We start from the raw sequence: 1,694 nt of genomic DNA on the forward strand, positions 1-1,694 counted from the left end.
TCCAGTATGCCATGAACAGGATCTAACTGGTCTCAATCCTGGGATGCTTTTTGGGAGGCGGCATCTGTTCGCCCGGACACAGGAGATTCATCAAGCATTTCTGATCTTTTAAATCAGGCCCTCGGCTCCTGCCGCTCTTGGTCTGGGACTGCTTATTGGTTATTCGCAGCTAACCCACCGAAGTAGGCCGTTCACGATCCGCCCTGTGTGACCCCGGTAAAGCCCTGAGCTTAGCCCTTACCGTACTTAACTTCTTAATATTGTTTCAAATGTGAGTGATAAATTTTAAAGTGAAGGTCACTTATTCCCTAATTTGATGTTACGTTATGTAGCTCTGTACCTTTAAATCAGTGATGGGCACCAGTGTTGTCATTTTAGCCGTTTTCCTAGATTTAGCCGGTTGCGATAGCAAACAGCCGGAGAAAATTCGTTTTAGCCGGCAGCCGATTTGCTAGCCGTTTTGCAAATAAAAAATTAGCCGTTTTTAGCCGATTTTGTTATTTGCTATTCGACTTCTTTTATTTAAATTCGAATATATAAATTTCTACTTTTACTAATTTAGTGATCCAATACCTATTAGAAATGGCTAGGCTTATCTCGGAGAAAATTTTCATGTAGGACTTTGTTACATAAAATTGAAAGACAATTTTTTCTAACCCGAATGGTATTCAGATAGTGAGCCGATTTCAATGTTTTTTGTTTTAAGCGAGTAACCCAAACACATATAAACTGGGACGTGCCATTTTAGCTGATTAAAAAGTTACAAATTTTGCTGAAATTTTGCAGAATTTTCATAATTTTTACACAAAGTCTGAACTCTAGATGTAGTATATGGTGTTTGTTAAGTAACTGGCTACATACATACGTATTCATAAACAAATAATGAACATTGTTATGGGTTACTGTTCGCCGGACAAAATATAAATACTTTATTCTTCGGCAATAGCGCACCCGGTAGCATGTCAGAAATTTCACCATATCATATTTTTCTAGAGTGTACGGCAACGCTAAAACTGCATGGAAGGTCTGTTATTATCACACTAAGATGCTCGTAGGCACTTTTTATAGCAACTTTTACTCAAAATTAGCACAATAAACTTTGCAAAATACAAAGACCAATCAAGGCACAAATAAGTAGAACTTCACAGCTTGACGTTTGCGTATTATATTATATATCATTAGTTGTCTAATCGGCAATGTAGTTCATAAAATACTGATAATTCAGAGTATCGAAAAAATTTAACTTAACCTCGTATATCCCCTCAATTTCCCACCCGCGCCAAACAACTTTGGTAAGGTTAAAATCAGCATGAAGAGCTCCACCAAATTACACCCCTGGGTTTTCTTCAGCTAAAAGGTCGGTATTCTACACTTTTTGTAAAAATTAATCTCACATTTGACGTCAGTAATGAAAACGGAATGTCAATCATCTGACACTGAAAGTTGACGACAGTCTTTGACATGCACTGCGGTAATGAAAACGCATTTAACATCAAATGGACAGCTGTCAGATGAAGGCAGTGTTTTTGGCGTCAGTGATTCTGACCTAATGAAAACCAGCCTTTAGTACTAAGGAAAACGTAGCTGTCCGCGGGAAAGTGTTTATTAACCAAAAAAAGTAGACGAACAGACCTGCTGGAACTAGTGACAATCAGCGACACTGTCCGCAAGGAACACAGCTATCGCAAAATGGC

This window comes from Rhagoletis zephyria, unplaced genomic scaffold, assembly GCF_001687245.7.
Source record: "Rhagoletis zephyria isolate East Lansing unplaced genomic scaffold, Rhagoletis_zephyria_1.1 Rzeph_scaffold_11018, whole genome shotgun sequence".
In the NCBI taxonomy this organism is placed as follows: Eukaryota; Metazoa; Arthropoda; class Insecta; order Diptera; family Tephritidae; genus Rhagoletis; species Rhagoletis zephyria.